The 23734-nt window shown below is 43.6% G+C and overlaps 1 non-coding gene across 1 annotated transcript; it reads left to right on the forward strand.

The window, feature by feature from the left end:
* The first annotated feature begins 21723 nt into the window (after window positions 1-21723).
* Trnas-uga (transfer RNA serine (anticodon UGA)) lies at window positions 21724-21798 on the forward strand. The gene has a single exon. It is a non-coding gene; the product is annotated as a tRNA-Ser (tRNA).
* The last annotated feature ends 1936 nt before the right edge of the window (window positions 21799-23734 follow it).

The raw sequence follows: 23734 nt of genomic DNA on the forward strand, positions 1-23734 counted from the left end.
CACACCGACTTCAAATCTAGTCTCCTCTATTGTTCCTTTCCACAGAGTAGCGACATGCAGCGCACTCGGTGCTGCGAACTGGAATCACGCTTGTGGGCGCTCCCGGGTCACTGACAAGCTGTACGCTGGTCAATTACACCGCCAGATATGTGTAATTACTATTCATCGATTGATTAGCGGTTTCGCCGCAGTAGCATCGCAGTTCCCCCCTACCTTACTCGTCCCTACCCCCACCCTCCCACCGTCACGTCCACTGGAGATAGGGAACACTCCTCCCTTCGCGATCGCCCGTCCTGCACGTTTGTGAAACATGCCCCTGGCTGCGCGTGCCTGGGACTACACATGAAGACGAGTGTCTCGTGCCCAGTGGGCGGTAGCGACTAACGTCGTTCTGGTAGGACTCCGAGCATCGCTGCACGGCTTCCTGCGACTGCATATTCGTCATTTATACAGCGGTACACCTGCCGGGGAAAGGTCGTGCATCTCAGAGGGCTGTACTCATCCCTCATGTTAATGTGTTTCGCTTTCGACTCACGACGTTGTACGTCATTTATAATACAGCTACTAACGTCTTGTAGAGGCGACTGTTTCTTGCTCCTTAACTAGCCGTCAAACGTTTGTAGGGCTGTAGATGCAGACCCCTTCTGCACTTTCGCATTCCCGTATACAAACATTTACAGGTCTGCGACCAATCTGCCATTAATCTTAAAATCAACACTTATTTCGAATTTGTTGATTATTTCACATCCATTTACGACCTGCGGGATAAATATGATACTCTCTTAGAAATACTCAAATTAAATGAAACTGATGTCTTTCTCGCACAGCTGGTTCCAATCGTGCGTAACAAACAGAAGGCAAACGGTTGTGCTGAATAATTCAGACAGTGTCGGAAAGTCGAAAATTTTAGTGAGTGGGAAAAAAATCGCAAAGGGATGCCTACAGGGTACAATTTTGGCCACGCACCTATTCCTTATATATGTGAATGGTGTTCCACTTAGCATTCAAGAAAACAATTTGGTACTTTTCGCAGATGATACTACTGTTATAATAAATCTCATTAGAGAGGCAGCAACAGAAGAGTTGGTAAATGATAGTTTCCAAAGAATTACCAAGTGCTGAAAATGGTATATATATATATATATATATATATATATATATATATATATATATATATATACGCTACATTCGGCTCTGTGCAACGGGTCATGTAGCTCATGAGCAGGAATCAGGAAACAGGGCACAATACTCCAAATTTTTGGGTGTAAATGTTGATGAAAACTTGAACTGATCAGCTTCTCAGACAGTTATGTTCATCTACTTTTGCTCTTCGCATAGTTACTAATCTTGGAAACAAACGTATGAACTTCCTGACATATTTTCAATATTTCCACTCAATAATGACCTATGGAATAATTTTCTGGGGTAAGCCATCATGTAGAAAGAAAGTATTGATTGCTCAAAGGCGAGCAGTAATAATAATATTTGGTGTTCACCCATGGTCGTTATGTAGGTACCTCTTCAAGGAACTAACCATTTTAACTGTACCGTCACAATACACATATTCGCTAATAAAATTCGTTACAAATAAGCCATCGCTATTTGGGAACAATGATGTACATACCTATGGCACTAGAGGGAAAAAAAATTACCTTTATTACCCACTGTTAAAGGTGTCAGTGACTCACAAAGGAGTTCAAAATTCAGAGCAAAAATTTTTGATCATATACGCAATAACATATCATGTCTGGTTGGTAGCGAAGTAAGTTTTAAATCTAATTTAAAATCATTTCTCCTGACCAACTCCCTCTAAACGATAATAATGTACACACGTCCTGTAAACTGACTCGTTACACATCTTTTCGATAAAAGAGGCGTTCAAATGGTTTCTGGAACAAGTAACTAATGAACATTAGTTTGTCTATTGTCTTGTAAGTAGCTATTAGTTATTTTGGTTTTTATGACACGTTCTGCATCTTTGAGGATTTCCTCTCTATGGATCCGCTGAAGCGTTCTTCATTTCACTACTACAACTTACATCAAACTGAACTTGGTTACTGTGTTGAAGCCTTGGTCTTCCTCTGCAATTTGTACCTCTCACAGTCCCGTCCATCACAAAATTTAAAGTTCCTTGTTTTCTCGGCATATGTCCTATAAACCAAGTCATTATTTTACTCTAGTTGTGTCGTAGATTCCTTTTCTCCCAGGTATCTGTACCTTTCATTAGTCTGCCTAGCTTCTCATTTAACCTTGAAAATGTAGCATATTAAATAGAAGGAACCTAAGACTGCGGAGAGTTTTGGAAGCGCCGTTAGACAACTTTGTCCTCACACAGGAATAAGGAATTCAGTACAAACCGAATGGGTAAATTTTAGAGATAAAATAAGTAAAAAGGCAAGACCTAATCGATAACATTGGATAACATGGAGACACTAAATATAACTGACAAGAGAAGAAAATATAACGACGCGGTAAATGAAGATGGCGAAAAGGAATACAGAAGTATAAAAAAAATGAGGTTTACAGAAAAAGCAAAATGATAAAGCAGGAATGATCAAATGCAAGGCTATAGAAACATGCATGACTTGGGGAAAGATAGACACCGCGTATAAGAAAATTAAAGAGACTTTTGGAGAAAACAGAAGCAGCTGTATGAATATGAAGAGCTCAGATGGAAAGTTGGTTGGTTGGTTTTGGGGAAGGAGACCAGACAGCGTGGTCATCGGTCTCATCGGATTAGGGAAGGATGGGGAAGGAAGTCGGCCGTGCCCTTTCAGAGGAACCATCCCGGCATTTGCCTGGAGTGATTTAGGGAAATCACGGAAAACCTAAATCAGGATGGCCGGACGCGGGATTGAACCGTCGTCCTCCCGAATGCGAGTCCAGTGTCTAACCACTGCGCCACCTCGCTCGGTCAGATGGAAAGTTCGCACCAAGCAAAGACAGTTAAGCTGAAAGATGGAAGTAACCCATAGAGGATCTAGAAACACGAGAACAATGTCATAGAAAGAGAAAAGAAGGTATTTGGAGACGAAATGGGAGATATAAGTCTGACAGATCACTGATACATCTAAGTGGAAACAAGGCCCCAGGAATAGATGACATTTTCTCACAACTGCTGAGATCCTTGGAGAGCCAGCCATGTCAGTATTATTCCAAATGGTGCGCACAATAACGACTCAGGAGAATTACCATCAGGCGTCAAGCAAGGATAATGTAGGGAAAGTGTTGAGACGGGTGAAAACTATCGAACAAATATTTTAATATATCGTGGTTGCAAAACATTGAGACAAATTATTTGTAGAAGAATGGGACAACTGGCAGAAGCGGACCTCAGGGAAGATCAATTTGGGTTCAGGAGAAATGTAGGAAGACGCACGGTAGTACTGATCCTACAAATCATGTTAGAAAACAGGATGAGGAAAGACGAAACGATGAAGCACTAAAAAGATTCGAGATATATTGGGAAAAACTATAAAATCTTTAACATGTGTCGCGTAGGAACGGAACAGAGAAAGTGTTGACAAACTAGACTGGTCTACACTAATAGAAATATTGAAGGCAGCAGAGATAAAATACAAGGACTGAAAGGTTATTTATAACTTTTACGGAAACCGGACTGCCGTTATAAGAGTCGAAGGACATGAAAGGAAAGCAGTAATTGAGAAGGGAGTGACACAGGGTTGTAGCCAATCCGATATGTTATTCAGTCTGTACACTTAACAAGTAGTGAAGGCAACCAACGAGAAGTTTGGAAGAGGAACTGAAGTTCAGGAAGAAAAAAATAAAAACTTTGAGATTTGCCGATTACAATGTAATGCTATCGAAGACGGCAAAGTACTTGAAAGAGCAGGTGAACGGAATGGACACCGTCTTGAAAAGAGTCTATTACCTGAATATGGTTAAAGTAAAATAAGAGAGTGTAGTCGAAATAAATCAAGTGATGATGAAGCAATTATATTAGGATATGAGAAACTTAAAACAGTAAGTTCTGCTACTTGGGTAGCAAAATAAATGAGATGGCCGAAACAGAGGTAATATAAAATGCAGACTGGCGATGAAAATATTTATGAAAAAGAGGAAATTGTTAACATTAGCTTATCATTAGTAAAATTTAGTATAATTATTTACAAATATTCAAGTGTTCGGATACATACTCGAACTGAGGACAAAAAAAAGTAGTTTATGGCACGACGTGACTAAAGGAGATACAATACATCCGAAGACATCACGGAAAAATCTGTTTGGTAAAGGAAGGAAGTGTGTGTGTTTTCTTTTGGAGGGGGGGGGGGGGGAGAAGGTAAAAAAGTGGTAGAGGATGATATAGGGTTCAACACAGAAAACGGATTGAAATGGAAACAGATACAGAGGCAAGGAGAGCTGCGTCAAATCTTTGCCCTGAGAACCGTAACAACAACAGTATTGACAAACTGCCTATTGGCTTCTGTTTCGGGTTCTTCGGCAACGTTCATCTAATGATTTCTCTGACGTTTCGCCAGCACGAGTGGCTGGCATTGTCAAAGCTTCACCCTCCATTGCCGGTGGTGAACTGGAGCCCAGCTCGCGGGCGCAGACTATATGTACCTGGCGCGCCAACGTCCGAGGCCTTCTCCGCGGTCATTTCCGGTGCGGTTCTCCTCTTGCTACCTGCGACGGTCGTTCGCTGCAGTACGGGAAGCCAGGATCCGTCTACCTTAAGGCTTTCCTCTTTCTTGTTCAAACTGTTCGCGTGTTTTTGTATTTCTACAGCTTCTCTGAACAAGCGCGTGTGATAATGCTTCCGTGTCGGCGAATTTTATTACGTGGTCGGTCTCATTCAGTGCGTGCTCTGCCACGGCCGATTTCTCCACCTGCCCCAACCTGCAATGTCGCTTATGCTCTTTGATCCTGGTGTTAATGGATCGTCCAGTCATTCCGACATAAACTATTCCGCATGTGCATGGTATACGGTATATTCCCGACATTGCAAGTGGGTCTCTTTTCTCCTTCGCCGATCTAAGACACTCTTTGATCCTCCTTGTCGGTTTGAAAATCGTCTTTACGCCATGTTTGCGCAATATACGGCCGATTCTGTCCGTCACTCTGGGAATGTATGGCAGAAAGGCCGTACCCGACATTTCTTTTTCTGGTTCCTTACTTCGCCGAGTGTTTGGCTCTGTTACACTTCTTTTGACAATGCCAGCCACTCGTGCTGGCGAAACGTCAGAAAAATCATTAGATGAACGTCGGCCGAAGAACCCGAGACAGAAGCCAATAGGCAGTTTGTCAACAAGTGGCCACGAAAGCCTTAACAATTTTGAACTAAACTTCATGGCTGTTCTCTCTGTAGTCCACGTTTCAATTCCTTATGCAGGTACATTCCAGCGAAGTAGGACCTATATTCAGTAAAAAATTTTTGGTTAGATGTTGACACGTGCTTTCTTCAGAAAAGCTTTTCTTTTTGTTGGAAGTTAGTGTTTTATATCCTGTTTGCTTCTGTCGCATTGAGCTATTTCGCTGCACGTATAGCTAAACTTATTTACTGTTATTAATGTGTCATTCCGTATCTAAGTTCCATCGTCAAATTTTCTCGATAATGCTCCAACGTCCTTATGGGGCGAAACATATATTTACAGTATAACCCCGCTTTTACATTCCCGGAATTAACGTTTTCCCACTGTTTACGACATTTTTTATCGGTCCCAAAAATTTCCTATCCCCACAGTTAATTTGCACCCGATTTTGCGTCAACATATTTTTCATTTTCCCGTCATTTACGTATTACGAAAAAATGTTTGTGGAAAAAAAATGACGCTAGCATGATGTTGGCCGTTCAGTAGTGTTTACAAATATTGCATGGTTAAGTTTCTTGACACCACGGCACTCTACTCAGCGGATTTGAAGCGGGAAACATGTAAAAGTTAGAACAATTCGTGCCGTTTCTCCCGCCGCTGACAAGCTCTACTTGGCGTGGTTTGTCGAACTGTATTTAGCGTGTTTTGGCGTATGGCCACTTGGAGCGCTAGTTGAAACCATCATTCTCTTTCGATGCTCAAATGTTTTTAGTTTAAACACAGCGCGGGTTACGTATTTCGTTCATGCTGGGCAAAACATGTTTCTAGAATTTATTCTCTTGTCACTTGCAGTATTTACGTACGTATTTTTTGTGATGTTACACAAACAATCAATGTGACTGATAGTTTGCCTGTGTGTGTGTGGTTTCCTACATAAGTGATGAGGCACAGTACCTGATAACCTCAAAAACACGACTACAGTGTAAGACATGCAGAATAACACACAAACACCGAACAAAACATTTAAGTACATATTTCCACTTGACAGCGAGAAAAATTTCACGAAACGAGTAGTGCTAAGCTTGAAAAAAATACGTAACTAGTGCAGTATTTCAGTATTGAAATAATGAATGACAGTTGCTGGCTTTCAAATTCAGTTCGAATTACATCACCGGTTTTTATTAGATAGTGAACGTTCATTAGATAATAAACAAGTCCCTGACAAGTATTTCGATGCCTGATGTATACATATACGTATCATACATAATGTGCAAGGGGGTATTCAATACGTAACTTTTAGAGCATAAAATGTTATTTCCCAAATTTTACATTTTCCCGCGTTTTACACAATTTTTTTGGAGTCCCTTGAAAAGCATAATAGCGGGTTTCACTGTATATATATCTTTGTAATTAAACTGATACCAGCGAGGAAAGATCGAGTAAGTGCACACCACAAAAGTTTATAAAGATTTCTGTCTAGCTAATGCAACCGTGTGTGACTTCCTACGACCATGGCAGGAGGATGCAAGACTGCTGTCCCAGTTTAACTCTGTACGACTGCAAATACTAGCACACAGGTGTTAGTGTCAGTTGTGATGAGAAACAGGTGAAATCATGATAATTGAACCAGACCTCAAGTTGCGATGGAATCGCTTTGTGTCTTTACGAAGAATATGCAGCTGAGTAAACCCCTCTTTTAATCTTAGTACATCTTACATGTAACCATGAACCTTGCCGTTGGTGGGGAGGCTTGCGTGCCTCAGCGATACAGATGGCCGTACCGTAGGTGCAACCACAACGGAGGGGTATCTATAGAGAGGCCAGACAAACATGTGGTTCCTGAAGAGGGGCAGCAGCCTTTTCAGTAGTTGCAGGGGCAACAGTCTGGATGATTGACTGATCTGGCCTTGTAACATTAACCAAAACGGCCTTGCTGTGCTGGTACTGCGAACGGCTGAAAGCAAGGGGAAACTACAGCCGTAATTATTCCCGAGGACATGCAGCTTTACTGTATGATTAAATGATGATGGCGTCCTCTTGGGTAAAATATTCCGGAGGTAAAATAGTCCTCCATTCGGATCTCCGGGCGGGGACTACTTAAGAGGACGTCGTTATCAGGAGAAAGAAAACTGGCGTTCTACGGATCGGAGCGTGGAATGTCAGATCCCTTAATCGGGTAGGTAGGTTAGAAAATTTAAAAAGGGAAATGGATAAGTTAAAGTTAGATATAGTGGGAATTAGTGAAGTTCGGTGGCTGGAGGAACAAGACTTTTGGTCAGGTGATTACAGGGTTATAAATACAAAATCAAATAGGGGTAATGCAGGAGTAGGTTTAATAATGAATAAAAAAAATAGGAGTGCGGGTTAGCTACTACAAACAGCATAGTGAACGCATTATTGTGGCCAAGATGGACACAAAGCCCATGCCTACTACAGTAGTACAAGTTTATATGCCAACTAGCTCTGCAGATGATGAAGAAATAGATGAAATGTATGACGAGATAAAAGAAATTATTCAGGTAGTGAAGGGAGACGAAAATTTAATAGTCATGGGAGACTGGAATTCGTCAGTAGGAAAAGGGAGAGAAGGAAACATAGTAGGTGAATATGGATTGGGGGGAAGAAATGAAAGAGGAAGCCGCCTTGTAGAATTTTGCACAGAGCATAACTTAATCATAGCTAACACTTGGTTCAAGAATCATAAAAGAAGGTTGTATACCTGGAAGAATCCTGGCGATACTAAAAGGTATCATATACATTATATAATGGTAAGACAGAGATTTAGGAACCAGGTTTTAAACTGTAAGACCGTTCCAGGGGCAGATGTGGATTCTGACCACAATCTATTGGTTATGAACTGCAGATTGAAACTGAAGAAACTGCAAAAAGGTGGGAATCTAAGGAGATGGGACCTGCATAAACTGAAAGAACCAGAGGTTGTAGAGGGTTTCAGGGAGAGCATAAGGGAACAATTGACAGGAATGGGGGAAAGAAATACAGTAGAAGAAGAATGGTTAGCTTTGCGGGATGAAGTAGTGAAGGCAGCAGAGGATCAAATAGGTAAAAAGACGAGGGCTAGTAGAAATCCTTGGGTAACAGAAGAAATATTGAATTTAATTGATGAAAGGAGAAAATATAAAAATGCAGTAAATGAAGCAGACAAAAAGGAATACAAACGTCTCAAAAATGAGATCGTCAGGAAGTGCAAAATGGCTAAGCAGGCATCGCTGGAGGACAAATGTAAGGATGTAGAGGCTTGTCTCACTAGGGGTAAGATAGATACTGCCTACAGGAAAATTAAAGAGACCTTTGGAGAGAAGAGAACCACTTGTATGAATATCAAGAGCTCAGATGGCAACCCAGTTCTAAGCAAAGAAGGGAAGGCAGAAAGGTGGAAGGAGTATATAGAGGGTTTATACAAGGGCGATGTACTTGAGGACAATATTATGGAAATGGAAGAGGATGTAGATGAAGACGAAATGGGAGATACGATACTGCGTGAAGAGTTTGACAGAGCACTGAAAGACCTGAGTCGAAACAAGGCCCCGGGAGTAGACAACATTCCATTAGAACTACTGATGGCCTTGCGAGAGCCAGTCATGACAAAACTCTACCATCTGGTGAGCAAGATGTATGAAACAGGCGAAATACCCTCAGACTTCAAGAAGAATATAATAATTCCAATCCCAAAGAAAGCAGGTGTTGACAGATGTGAAAATTACCGAACTATCAGTTTAATAAGTCACAGCTGCAAAATACTAACACGAATTCTTTACAGACGAATGGAAAAACTGGTAGAAGCGGACCTCGGGGAAGATCAGTTTGGATTCCGTAGAAATGTTGGAACACGTGAGGCAATACTAACCTTGCGACTTATCTTAGAAAAAAGATTAAGAAAAGGCAAACCTACATTTCTAGCATTTGTAGACTTAGAGAAAGCGTTTGACAATGTTAACTGGAATACTCTCTTTCAAATTCTGAAGGTGGCAGGTGTAAAATACAGGGAGCGAAAGGCTATTTACAATTTGTACAGAAATCAGATGGCAGTTTTAAGAGTCGAGGGGCATGAGAGGGAAGCAGTGGTTGGGAAAGGAGTGAGACAGGGTTGTAGCCTCTCCCCGATGTTATTCAATCTGTATATTGACCAAGCAGTAAAGGAAACAAAAGAAAAATTCGGAGTAGGTATTAAAATTCATGGAGAAGAAGTAAAAACTTTGAGGTTCGCCGATGACATTGTAATTCTGTCAGAGACAGCAAAGGACTTGGAAGAGCAGTTGAACGGAATGGACAGTGTCTTGAAAGGAGGATATAAGATGAACATCAACAAAAGCAAAACGAGGATAATGGAATGTAGTCAAATTAAATCGGGTGATGCTGAGGGGATTAGATTAGGAAATGAGACACTTAAAGTAGTAAAGGAGTTTTGCTATTTAGGGAGTAAAATACCTGATGATGGTCGAAGTAGAGAGGATATAAAATGTAGACTGGCAATGGCAAGGAAATCGTTTCTGAAGAAGAGAAATTTGTTAACATCGAGTATAGATTTAAGTGTCAGGAAGTCGTTTCTGAAAATATTTGTATGGAGTGTAGCCATGTATGGAAGTGAAACATGGACGATAACTAGTTTGAACAAGAAGAGAATAGAAGCTTTCGAAATGTGGTGCTACAGAAGAATGCTGAAGATAAGGTGGGTAGATCACGTAACTAATAAGGAGGTATTTAATAGGATTGGGGAGAAGAGAAGTTTGTGGCACAACTTGACTAGAAGAAGGGATTGGTTGGTAGGACGTGCTCTGAGGCATCAAGGGATCACAAATTTAGCATTGGAGGGCAGCATGGAGGGTAAAAATCGTAGAGGGAGACCAAGAGATGAATACACTAAGCAGATTCAGAAGGATGTAGGCTGCAGTAGGTACTGGGAGATGAAGAAGCTTGCACAGGATAGAGTAGCACGGAGAGCTGCATCAAACCAGTCTCAGGACTGAAGACCACAACAACAACAACAGTTATAAGTAGCTACATGCTATATCTGTAAACAGGATGTGGGGCAGAAGTGACTCGTATCTTAGAAGAGATTCTGTGCTCGAGCGTAGTGAGTTGTCTCGAACAGAATGGCAACCTCTACGCCAACCGGCATGAATTCTCATGCGAAACTCAGCTCGCGCTGTAAGCTGTCAATGAAGGCAGTCAGCTAGATGCAGTATTTCTTGATTTTGATCGCTATTGACACCACACCACTGAATATTAATGGAGGCACCGTCACATGGAGCATTTAGTGAAATTTATGACTGAACTGAGGCCGAAGAATTTTGAATGAACAGTAATCGACAGATGTAGAAGCAGTTTCATTCGTATCCCAGGCAAGAGTATTGGATCGCCTGCCGTTCATGTTGTATATTAATGACCTGAAAGACAGTATGAACAGTAATCTGAGAATTGCTGTGCTGCAGTCATCTATGAGATGAACAGCATTAAAAAAAAAGAAAAACATCTGGGTGTAACAATTTATAGGAAATGTGACACGCCCAGACAGCTGTGGGCGTTAGCACAACTATTCTGGGATTCGAGGAGGTGAGCAAGTTCCGAATCGAATCCAACTGACAGATTAACGATCTACATCTACATATATACTCCGCTAGCCACCAAGCGGTGTGTGGTGGAGGGCTGAATTTGCGCCAAAGTCGTATTCCCTCCGTGCCACTATTCCACTCGCGGATCACACGAGGGAAAAACGACTGTCTGAACGACCCAGTACGAGTTCTAATTTCCCTTATCTTTGAATGGTCACCATTGCGCGATTTGAAAGTTGGTGGTAATAATATATGCTCTACATCCTCGAATTTCGGAATTTAGTGAGCAAATGAGGCTCAGTGTGCCGGTGAACCTGGATGCGGCTTTTAGGTAGTTTCTCATACCCGAAACGGTGAATACCGGGATGGTACCCACATCCCACCTCAGTTATATGATTCGCAAGAACTTCAAAAAAATGTCTCACACTTTCACATAGATAACACTAGACGCAGGCAGATGGAGTTTGTACAAACATTTCATCATAGTGTGTGTGTGAAGTTTTTCCATTAATTACAAACAAAGCTGACAATTACAATGAAGATTATTTGCCAAACATTTGTGCAAACCACTCTAATACGTGTTTTAAGTGTGTAGGACTCTGAGACCTGGTGTTTAAGGGAAGGCAGGATTCCGTTACGATTGTGGACGGGGCCGTAATGAGTTACTATTGGTTGCCTTCTACAGCTACACACAATTTATTTTAAATCAGTAATTCCAGACTCAACAACAAATAAAAAATGCCACGTGGTATTAATGAAGGAATAAACAACAGTGTAAAAAATAGTATTTTCAGTGAGCTAAAATTTAGCAAATCACGATTAGATACAAATACAACTGACAATGCTTTAAAAGCAAGCACCGTGATCTGGGCAGAAGGCCTTACACGCCAGGAATTGCAATAAATTAAAAATTGTTTAAGAACTCGCTGCAGTTTACAAGTTACAGGTATAGAAATATTAAGGCAATTCGTCAAAAACAGAGCGGAAGGCATCAGACGCCAGGAATGGCAGTAAATAAGGTTTTAAGGCTTCCTGTTAAAATACAAGCACCAAATTAAAATTTTAAAGCAAATGACTACAATCACGGCTGAAGGTCTTACACGTCAGGAACGGCAATAATTAAAAAAAATTTTAACCTGCAGTAAAACAGCAAATACAACAGCAAAAGTTAATTAAAAAGGAAACCAACTGATCCACACCATGCTCCAGGAATCGACTTCTGAGAAGGTGCGGCAACAAACACTTTTGCGAGCGATGAGATAGGCAGCCGAGAGTTGCATTCACTTCACAAGATGGTAACTCAGACTAGCTGCAGTATAACGAATGACCAATGATAATCTTTCTGAAGTTACATGACGTCCAGTAAACCAAATGCAAGAATGGAACAACACGCCAAAGCCGGAACTGGCGGTCTGCACTACGCCCAGAATACTGTGTTAGAGCCCCTGGAACGAGGACGGAATCACTACAACCAGAGTAGAGGAATCACCAACTGGCCCCCAGGGCAGGTAACTGGGGCGTTAGTGGCCACCAGGCAAGAAATTTTACAGCTGGTTAAACTTAACAATTTGTAACAAGTCGAACGCAGTAAATAGTAATAAGAAGTCGAGGAAAGCTAATCAGATCCGTCTTCCCCAAGTACTCCACTCGTTTCTCTTCGCCTCGGCGACACTACGAGCTGCAACAAGAACCCAAGTTGCTGGAGAATCACGAGATATCACAATGATAGAGGTTTGTCTACTTGCATTGAAATGCACTCATCTTAAAGCTTTCTGGATCCGGTTTACGCCGAGATCGTGCACCCTTGTGACGTTCCATCCGGCAGTCCATGCGTGCCGCCTGCGGTCCTGGCTTGTTCTGGCACTGTGCGTACCTGGCTCCTCCTGAGTCCCCAACCGAACTCGCACACTCCCACGACGCGGGAAAACAAAGACGTCGACCCAAAGAGAGGGCAACAGTTACGGCATATCCACAACCGCCGCTGCTGTCACTAGCGAACAGGCAACGCTTGGGAAACGAGTGGCGCCAGTCAACACGGGAATAAGACAGACAACCGCAACCATCCAACTAAAGGATACGGTCTGGCCTCCAACAGAGGGCGGAAAACCTACAAACAGCACCAACACGAGCCGCAGCACAGCTCCGACGCATACCAAATATTTATTTTTATTTATTTATTTATTGATTTATTTAACCTGGCAAGATTAGGGCCATCAGGCCCTCTCTTACATCTAACCAGGCATTCTACTTATTTTACATTCATACGTTTTAGTAGGCATGTTAAACTACATCTAGTACAAAAAGTGAAATAAACAATTAGAAAGGTACACCTGGAAAAATACATACATATAGAGTTTATATTCTTAGATCATAAGTACTGTTATAATTAGACATTATTGAAGAGACAGATTTTAGATAGGAGTGCTGGCAGCAGGGAGTATGAGGAAGACTCATGGTGAAGGGAGGAGAAGAATAGAGAGTTATGATGAAACATAATTCATCATCATCATCATTTAAGACTGATTATGCCTTTCAGCGTTCAGTCTGGAGCACAGCCCCCCTTATACAGTTCCTCCATGATCCCCTATTCAGTGCTAACATTGGTGCCTCTTCTGACGTTAAACCGATTACTTCAAAAATCATTCTTAACCGAATCCAGGTACCTTCTCCTCGGTCTGCCCCGACTCCTCCTACCCTCTACTGCTGAATCCATGAGTCTCTTGCGTAACCTTGCTTCTCCCATGCGTGTAACATGACCCCACCATCTAAGCCTGTTCGCTCCGACTGCTACATCTATAGAGTTCACTCCCAGTTTTTCTTTGATTTCGTCATTGTGGACACCCTCCTGCCATTGTTCCCATCTACTAGTACCTGCAATCATCCTAGCTACTTTCATATCCGTAACCTCAACCTTGTTGATAAGGTGACCTGAATCCACCCAGCTTTCGCTCCCGTACAACAAAGTTGGTCGAAAGATTGAACGGTGCACAGATAACTTAGTCTTGGTACTGACTTCCTTCTTGCAGAAGAGAGTAGATCGTAGCTGAGCGCTCACTGCATTAGCTTTGCTACACCTCGCTTTCAGTTCTTTCACTATGTTGCCATCCTGTGAGAATATGCATCCTAACTACTGTTCTAACTTTGTTCCTCCTATTTGGCACTCAATCCGTTTATATTTCTTTCCCACTGACATTACTTTCGTTTTGGAGATGCTAATCTTCATACCATTGTCCTTACATTTCTGATCAAGCTCTGAAATATTACTTTGCAAACTTTCAATCGAATCTGCCATCACAACTAAGTCATCCGCATACGCAAGACTGCTTATTTTGTGTTCACATATCTTAATCTCACCCAGCCAGTCTATTGTTTTCAACATATGATCCATAAATAATATGAACAACAGTGGAGACAGGTTGCAGCCTTGTCTTACCCCTGAAACTACTCTGAACCATGAACTCAATTTACCGTCAACTCTAACTGCTGCCTGACTATCCATGTAAAGACCTTTAATTGCTTGCAAAAGTTTGCCTCCTATTCCATAATCTTGTAGAACAGACAATAACTTCCTCCTAGGAACCCGGTCATATGCCTTTTCTAGATCTATAAAGCATAGATACAATTCCCTGTTCCACTCCATTATTTGCCGTAAGCTAAAGATCTGGTCCTGACAATCTCTAAGAGGCCTAAACCCTCACTGATTTTCATCCAATTGGTCCTCAACTAATACTCGCACTTTCCTTTCAACAATACCTAAAAAGATTTTACCCACAACGCTGATTAAAGAGATACCTCTGTAGTTGTTACAATCTTTTCTGTTTCCATGTTTAAAGATTGGTGTGATTACTGCTTTTGTCCAGTCTGATGGAACCTGTCCCGACTCCCAGGCCATTTCAATTATCCTGTGTAGCCATTTAAGATCTGACATTCCACTGTATTTGATGAGTTCCGAAGTAATTTCATCCACCCCAGCCACCATAATTAAGGAAATATAAAGGAAAAGATGATTGCGTGGCTAATAGAGATAGATGAAGAAGAAGGCATCTCAGGAGCAAGATAGGAGACGCTAGCTTTGCTATTTGACAGATGAGGGGATTGCCCTTGTACATTAATTTTGTGGAGAACTTTATGAGGATGGTAGTAGGAAATGCTTCAACTTCTTCTTAAAAGCAGCAGGAGATTGAATTTGGCGCAAGGTAAGGGGCAGTTTGTTCCAGAGGCGGACAGCGGCAACTGAGAAGGAGTTTGCAAAAGTTTTTGTTTTGTGAGTGGGCACAGTTAGGATACCAAATAAGAGTGACCTCGTGTTTCGATTATGATGGCATGACAGGTTTTTAATCTCTGAAGCAAGGTACTGGGGTGCTTGCACGACGAGGAGTCGGTGGAGTAGACATAGAGTGTGGTAGTCACGCAATTTGTCTGGCCGCAGCCACCCTAGCTCGGAGTATGAAGCACTAACATGATCATATCGGCGAATGTTGCAGGTGTAACGCATACAGGCATTCATGGTTAGCTCTAGCCGTCTTTTGTTTTCACTACCCATGCCTTGTTGAATCACATCACAATAGTGGAGGTTCGGTAGAACGAGTGCTTGCACGAGCTGGCGTTTCAAGTCCTGTGGAAATATGTTCCGAAACTTTTTGAGAGCATAGAGACAAGCAGACGTCTTTCGGCACACTGCGACTGTATTCTCCGCCCAGTTGAGATGCTCATCCAAAGTTACACCCAAGTTCTTCACTGTTTTCTGATATGGTATTGGAGTACCGTCGAGCAGAATGGGAGGTATCCGTTGGCGGAAATCTGAACTTATTAATTTCTGATGGGCTATTAAGATTACTTGCGTCTTTTATGCATTTAGTTTAAGCCCCAGGTTTTTCGCCCATGTCACTACTGAAGACAGATCATCATTCATCTGAGCGATTGCAGTGTTTACATCTTCAGGTCTGACGCTTAGGTAGAGCTGGAGATCGTCGGCATAGAAATGATATTTACAGGAGGACAGAACCGACGAAATATCGTTGACATATAAAGAAAACAAAAGTGGTCTTAAGACTGATCCTTGTGGCACTCCCGAGGAAACATATTTCCAGGAAGATTTTTCATTTACGCAGACAACACATTGCTGTCTGTCTTTTAAGTATATGACTGACTGGTGGTTAGTAGGTATTGAACGGATACAAAGAAGAGCAGCATGCATTGTCACAGGATGTCTGACCTATAGGAAAGTACCATGTTAATGATGAAAAATCAGAAATAGCAGTCTTTTGAAGGTAGATGCCAGCTATCCTTAGAAACATTAATTACGAAGTTTCAATAACGAGTATGTATCTCGGACTATACTAAAAAATCCCTACCTATCACTCCGTGTCACGAAGACATTACAACCTACCCAGAGGCATCCGAGCAGACACTCTTTGAGTGCTCTGTGTGCGGATGGGAGGGAAAGAAACGCTAACGGCTGGCGCAAAGGGAGGAAATCAGTGTTGTTCGAGTTTGATTTTGTTCGCATATCGAAAGTTTGAATGCAGTTGGAAACAATGAGAGTGCTCTGCCGCCAGCACTATAGTGGTCTGCAAGTAAGAAAGCTGCTGCCTGATGCGTTCTGCGCATAGAGACTTGAATACTTTGCAGCGTGTTACTGTGTATTCTGTGCATTTCTACACTCTGCAGCTGCCTGATTAGTCTGGTAATTGCAACGCTGCGGAAAGGACGACAATGTGGCACTGTTTCTGTTTGTGACTCTTCCTAGATAAATTCATATTCTCAGTCAACAACCGCTGTGATTTCTTAACGTGACACTTGTCGCGTTTCCTTTATCCAACTCACAATAAACAACACAGTGAGTCTTAAAAGCTGGAGGCTGCAGTGGCCGAGCGGTTCTAGGCGCTTCTGTCCGGAACCGCACTGCTACTGCGGTAGCAGGTTCGAATCCTGCCCCTGGCATGGCTGTGTGGGATGCCCTTAGGTTGGTTAGGTTTAAGTAGTTCTAAGTCTAGGGGACTGATGACCTCAGATGTTGAGTCCCATAGTGCTTAGAGCCATTTGAACCATTTAAACTTATAAGGTGAAGCTGTTATGAACCCAAACACTGATTTGAACAGGATACTGTGTTACTAGGGATGGTTCTGTCTAAGGTGGAATGCCTTTCTTCCTCCAACCTTCGAATGGAGTTACCCAGACAGTCACTGTGGGTCCCTCAGTTTAACCACTGTACAATTATGTATTGTTCACATCAATAAACACTGACTGGGGTGAGAGAAATCATGTCTGACAGATAAACGTCCTATGACTGGCATCGGCCTTGCCACAGTAGTAAGACCGCTTTGCGTTAGATCAGCGAAGTTAAGGGCTGTCGGGCTGGGATAGCACTGGCATGGGTGACCATCCTGTCTGCCGAGCACTGTTGACAAGCGAAAAGAAGCAAACTGGGGAGTTACTTGATTGAGAAGTAGCGTCTCCGGTCTCGTCAACTGACATACGGCCGGGAGAGTGGTGTGCTGACCACATGACACTCCATATCCGCATCCAGTGACGCTTGCGGTGTGAGGATGACACGGCGGCCAGTCAGTACCGTTGGGTCTTCTGACACCTGTTCGGACGTAGTTAGTTTTTTTAAACATCCTAGGACTAACCAGACATCCAACCCAAAACCTTTTGATCCACAGCCTGAAACGTAACCCATTTCATCTTTTTCAGAGTTGGTATCTTTTCACATTAAAAAATAAAAATTCTTCTGATTTCTGGACTTCCAATGTGGTAATATCAGACATTAATTCGAGCAACAAATTTCTGAGAATGTGCGTTTAGAATACAGCTTTGTTTAGTAGTGAAACATGGACTGTGGGAAAACCGGAAAAGAAGAGACTCGAAGCATTTCAGATGTGAGGCTACAGAAAAATGTTGAAAATTAATTGGAATGATAAGGTAAGGAATGAGGTGGTTTTGCGTAGAATCGGCCAGGAAAGTAATATATGGAAAACACAGACGAGGAGAAGAGACAGGATAGCAGGGCATCAGTTAAGACACTGGGGAATAACTTCCATGATACTAGAGGGAACTCTAGAGGCTAAAAACTGTAGAGGAAGACAAAAATAGGAATAGGTGCAGCAAAAAATGGTTCAAATGGCTCTGAGAACTATGGGACTTAACATCTGAGGTCATCAGTCCCCTAGGCTTAGAAGTACTTAAACCTAACTAACCTAAGGACATCACACATATCCATGCCCAAGGCAGGATTCGAATCTGCGACCGTAGCAGTCGCACGGTTCCGCACTGAAGCGTCCAGAACCGCTTGGTCACCCCGGTCTGCTACGTACAGCAAATAAATGAGGTATGTTGGATGTGCCACTCCGAGGTGAAGAAGTTGGCACAGGAGAGGAATTCGTGGTGGGCCGTATCAATCCACTCATTTCAGGGGTATCTCCGAGGTCACGCTTTGTCATCCACAAAAATGAGTCAAGGCCGAATGCACCACTGGCACCAGTGAAAGCGGCACGTGGGGAAGGAATACAAGGTTGACCAGCGATCGTACACTGTTCAAAGATTTGGTATGCCCATTCAGCATTATGCTGAAACGTCCCCTTGGAAAAATTTATGAATTACTGTGCTGATAAACCTTTACGTTATTTGATTTTCACACAGCTGAGCAAAACTGAACGTACTCAAACATTACTCTCTTTACTTATTCTGATCAACACTAAACTGACACACAATATTTTTAGCGCAACGCAGTCTGACTTTCAAAAATTCCTACAAAAGAATGGCCCTGACTAACATTAACCTATACGTTTCATGAATCACTTACCTCACAAAAATCTTCGTTACTCGAACTATTGCAATACAGCGAGCGCCACTACTGCCCGCTAAATAAAAGATTCTAACTACTCAAGGCACTAACTACTGATAGGCATACTTAGGAAGTGAAAGATTTTGATAGAGAACAAACGGGTCGTAACACATCTGAAATGTAACGTCCACTGTTCAAAGTGCAGTCAGTGCGAACGAGAGGTGACCGACTTGTGTAACCAATGGTACCCCATACCATCACGCCGGGTGATACGCCAGTATGGCGATGACCAATACACGCTTCCAATGTGCGTTCACAGAGATGTCGCCAAACACGGATGCGACCATCATGATGATGTAAACAGAACCTGAATTCATCCGAACAATTGACGTTTTGCCATTCGTGCACCCAGGTTCGTCGTTGAGTACACCATCGCAGGCGCTCCTGTCTGTGATGCAGCGTCAAGTGTAACCGCAGCCATGGTTTCCGAGCTGATAGTCCATGCTGCTGCAAACGTCGTCGAACTGTTCGTGCAGATGGTTGTCGTGTTGCAAACGTCCCAGTCTGTTGACTCAGGGATCGAGACGTGGCTGCACGATCCGTTACAGCCATGCGGATAAGATGCCTGTCATCTCGACTGCTAGTGATACGATGCCGTTGGGATCCAGCACGTCGTTCCGTATTACCCTCCTGAATGAATCCACCGATTCCATATCCTGCTAACAGTCATCGGATGGTGACCAACGTGAGCAGCAATGTCGCGATACGATAAACCGCAATCGCGATTGGCTACAATCCGACCTTTATCGAAGTCGGAAACGTCTCCTCCTTACACGAGGCATCACAACAACGTTTTACCAGGCAACGCCGGCCAACTGCTGTTTGTGTATGAGAAATCGGTTGGAAACTTTCCTCATGTCAGCACGTTGTAGGTGTCGCCACCGGCGCCAACCTTGTGTGAATGCTCTGAAGTGCTAATCATTTACATATAACGGCACCTTCTCCTGTCGGTTAAATTTCGCATCTGTAGCACGTCATCTTCGTGGTGTAGCAATTTTATTGGCCGGTAGTGTATGTTATATTACTGCAGAGCAGTGTAATTTCTTCACAACAGGCATGGAAAATCGATAGCTAAAATGTTATCATTTACAACGCATTCCAACGCTTGCATACCTCATTAGTGTCGCTACACGGCGAAAATGCTGCATGGGCTCGTGTATCCTCAGCCGCGTCTCAGGGCACATCTCCTGCTGACCCGCACTCAGCCAAGTAGGCGCCCGTGTCATTGCGAGTGAGGAAAACGCCGGCCACGTGCTTTCACAAAGCGACTGATGGTGACGTACTTGTATAGATATGATGTCTGTTCTTTCGGGCATGTCCGAAAGAACAGACACCATATCCGTATACATATATTCGGACATGTCCGAAAGAACAGACACCATTTCCATATACATACACTCCTGGAAATGGAAAAAAGAACACATTGACACCGGTGTGTCAGACCCACCATACTTGCTCCGGACACTGCGAGAGGGCTGTACAAGCAATGATCACACGCACGGCACAGCGGACACACCAGGAACCGCGGTGTTGGCCGTCGAATGGCGCTGGCTGCGCAGCATTTGTGCACCGCCGCCGTCAGTGTCAGCCAGTTTGCCGTGGCATACGGAGCTCCATCGCAGTCTTTAACACTGGTAGCATGCCGCGACAGCGTGGACGTGAACCGTATGTGCAGTTGACGGACTTTGAGCGAGGGCGTATAGTGGGCATGCGGGAGGCCGGGTGGACGTACCGCCGAATTGCTCAACACGTGGGGCGTGAGGTCTCTACAGTTCATCGATGTTGTCGCCAGTGGTCGGCGGAAGGTGCACGTGCCCGTCGACCTGGGACCGGACCGCAGCGACGCACGGATGCACGCCAAGACCGTAGGATCCTACGCAGTGCCGTAGGGGACCGCACCGCCACTTCCCAGCAAATTAGGGACACTGTTGCTCCTGGGGTATCGGCGAGGACCATTCGCAACCGTCTCCATGAAGCTGGGCTACGGTCCCGCACACCGTTAGGCCGTCTTGCGCTCACGCCCCAACATCGTGCAGCCCGCCTCCAGTGGTGTCGCGACAGGCGTGAATGGAGGGACGAATGGAGACGTGTCGTCTTCAGCGATGAGAGTCGCTTCTGCCTTGGTGGCAATGATGGTCGTATGCGTGTTTGGCGCCGTGCAGGTGAGCGCCACAATCAGGACTGCATACGACCGAGGCACACAGGGCCAACACCCGGCATCATGGTGTGGGGAGCGACCTCCTACACTGGCCGTACACCACTGGTGATCGTCGAGGGGACACTGAATAGTGCACAGTACATCCAAACCGTCATCGAACCCATCGTTCTACCATTCCTAGACCGGCAAGGGAACTTGCTGTTCCAACAGGACAATGCACGTCCGCATGTATCCCGTGCCACCCAACGTGCTCTAGAAGGTGTAAGTCAACTACCCTGGCCAGCAAGATCTCCGGATATGTCCCCCATTGAGCATGTTTGGGACTGGATGAAGCGTCGTCTCACGCGGTCTGCACGTCCAGCACGAACGCTGGTCCAACTGAGGCGCCAGGTGGAAATGGCATGGCAAGCCGTTCCACAGGACTACATCCAGCATCTCTACGATCGTCTCCATGGGAGAATAGCAGCCTGCATTGCTGCGAAAGGTGGATATACACTGTACTAGTGCCGACATTGTGCATGCTCTGTTGCCTGTGTCTATGTGCCTGTGGTTCTGTCAGTGTGATCATGTGATGTATCTGACCTCAGAAATGTGTCAATAAAGTTTCCCCTTCCTGGGACAATGAATTCACGGTGTTCTTATTTCAATTTCCAGGAGTGTATATAGTTCTGGCAATACCGGCCATGACCTTCTTCTTCTGGGCGGATGCACACATATTGCCCGAACTCTTACGAGACATGGTAAGAATGTCTTCCACGAGTAATGAGTGTGTTGGGGCGGGACACTACGAATGTAGTGTGTGGACATACAAGGTGAGAATGTGGGTCTCGCGGGAGGCGTGCGCGAGATAGTCCCTGCAGTCGCGCTATCATCTGTGCCCGCGGTGGCTCAGCTGGATAGAGCGTCTGCCATGAAAGCAGGAGATCCCGGGTTCGAGTCCCGGTCGGGGCACACATTTTCATCTGTCTCCGTTGATACATATCAACGCCCGTCGGCAGCTGACGGTATTAATATAATTCTAATTTCGATGGTGACGAATGCTTCGCATGTGGGCTCCCCAAATATTTGCAGTGCTGTAATGCCAAATAATGCACTGTGGTGTTTAAATAAATCCTCGGGCTCGTGATAGCTTGGCCGTTACATACGAATGTTGCTTTTGTTGATATTAGCTTTAGCGCCTCATGTTCTAATCGTCCAGTGTTTTGTAGCCGCGGAGCCTCCGAATTATAACACTTTAATCTAGCACGAAAATCAACGCTTAATGTTCTACACGCTCCCGGCCGCGGGTCCTACAGCCACACACGGGAAGTTGACACTGTTGGCTGTAGTGTCACGTGGCCCACGGCCACAGCGCATCGACCCGTGACCCACATTTCCACGTGGACGCTTTGTAGCTGCGACAGCCACAGAGGCGTCGTTATGGGACAAGCGTCTGACATTAACAACCGATTCGCCTGTCGATTGTTTTTTCGTCCTGTCTTTTTGTTTCCAGTCGAGTGAAACAACCGAAAAAAGCTACTCTCCTGCGGCTATGTAAGCTTTCGTGTCTTTTCACTTACTCTCCGGGATTTGAGTGATTTCACTTATAAACTACACTTTCAGTATTTCGGTTACACATGAACCATGGACTAGGATTAGCAACTTCCTTAGAGCAAAATAACGTATATTATTTCAAGCAGAGTTGAATAAAAAGTATATTTCTGAAAATGGTGTATTTCCAAATTTGTGTATTTATTTATTTGACTATGATTTTATCGTAATTCAGGCATTAAATATGTGTTTTGGTTGGCTTTAAAAGGTTAACAACAGGTGCTATATTATAAATTTGTGTTTGAATAAATGTAAATCACTTTTTAATTCAAATTTATTGAAGCTCTCTCTCTTGAAACAAGACAGTCTCGGTTGCAAAATCTTCTTTATTTACAGGAAATGACGCGTTTCGCTCTCTTGGGACATCCTCAGATTTGCATAGGGGATGAAAAATGACAATAGTGAGGCATACGCAGATTAAAATGGGGAACTGGAGTTAATATAGAAACCCAAAAGAGGCAAAGTTCCAAGCTGTCTAGCCATCTCTACACTTATCCTTAAATGTGAACTTGCTTAAAAATTAATGTCGAAAACCAACATTCGTCCATCAATGCCCGCATATGGCATTAATCTGTCTCTCTCCACCCGCTGCTTTGCACTCATTACTGATAATGCTATTTTGATAAATACTGAGGTTGCATGAACAGAATGACTTCTTCTTGTTCTTCTTTTTCATCATCTTTGCTACTAACTGACTTGAACTCTCTGTGCGGATATCAGAAGTTGCCTCCAAATGCTTCTATCTTGTGCTCCTTATTGTTAGTTATTTATCTCCATCCTTTTGGGTGTTGTTTCAATTGCACTTACTCATGTGCTCCTGTGTCTCGTCGTTTGTCTCTTACCAAATGACTTCTCCAGGAATATTCTTGAAACCACTTGATCGTCTTTTATTCTCATCAGATGGCCCGTCCCAATGTCTACTGGAATTTATTATGGTTATTGCTTGTTGTGATAGCATGTGGATTTCTGTGCTATGTCTTCTCTCCCAGCTTTGCTATTCATTATCATAGTATGAAAGAAAGCAACTGGAATCACTCAACAGGAGAAACTCCACTGGACCTGACGCGATACCAATTAGATTCTACACAGAGTACGCGAAAGAACTTAAGAACTTGCCCTCCTTCTAACAGCCGTGTACCGCAAGTCTCTAGAGGAACGGAAGGTTCCAAACGATTGGAAAAGAGAACAAGTAGTCCCAGTCTTCAAGAAGGGTCGTCGAGCAGATGCGCAAGACTGTAGACCTATATCTCTGACATCGATCTGTTGTAGAATTTTAGAACATGTTTTTTGCTCGCGT

This window comes from Schistocerca serialis, chromosome 1 (assembly GCF_023864345.2).
Source record: "Schistocerca serialis cubense isolate TAMUIC-IGC-003099 chromosome 1, iqSchSeri2.2, whole genome shotgun sequence".
NCBI classification, from domain to species: domain Eukaryota; kingdom Metazoa; phylum Arthropoda; class Insecta; order Orthoptera; family Acrididae; genus Schistocerca; species Schistocerca serialis.